This window comes from Bison bison, unplaced genomic scaffold (assembly GCF_000754665.1).
Source record: "Bison bison bison isolate TAMUID 2011002044 unplaced genomic scaffold, Bison_UMD1.0 scf7180017864033, whole genome shotgun sequence".
Taxonomy (NCBI): Eukaryota; Metazoa; Chordata; class Mammalia; order Artiodactyla; family Bovidae; genus Bison; species Bison bison.
The window spans coordinates 1,062,292-1,062,516 of record NW_011494605.1 but is presented as its reverse complement, the minus strand read 5'-3'; positions in this window follow the sequence as shown (position 1 = coordinate 1,062,516).

The following is a 225-nucleotide window of genomic DNA, read 5'->3' as shown; positions in this document are numbered from 1 at the left end:
AAGTTGGCCTTTCGGATATCGGCCCAGGCGCCCTCTGGTGGCCGCGCGCGGAAGCTGCGGCCCGGAGGGGAGCTGGCGAAGGGAGGAGGGAGGGAGATCGAGGAGGAGGCGCGGGCAGGGGAGGAGAGGAAAAAGTTGCGCTGGGAAGTTTGGAAAGTTGGGAAGTGGCTGCTGCGGGCTTCGCCTCCCTCCGCGCGTGTGTATGAGGTAGCGAGCGAGGGAACA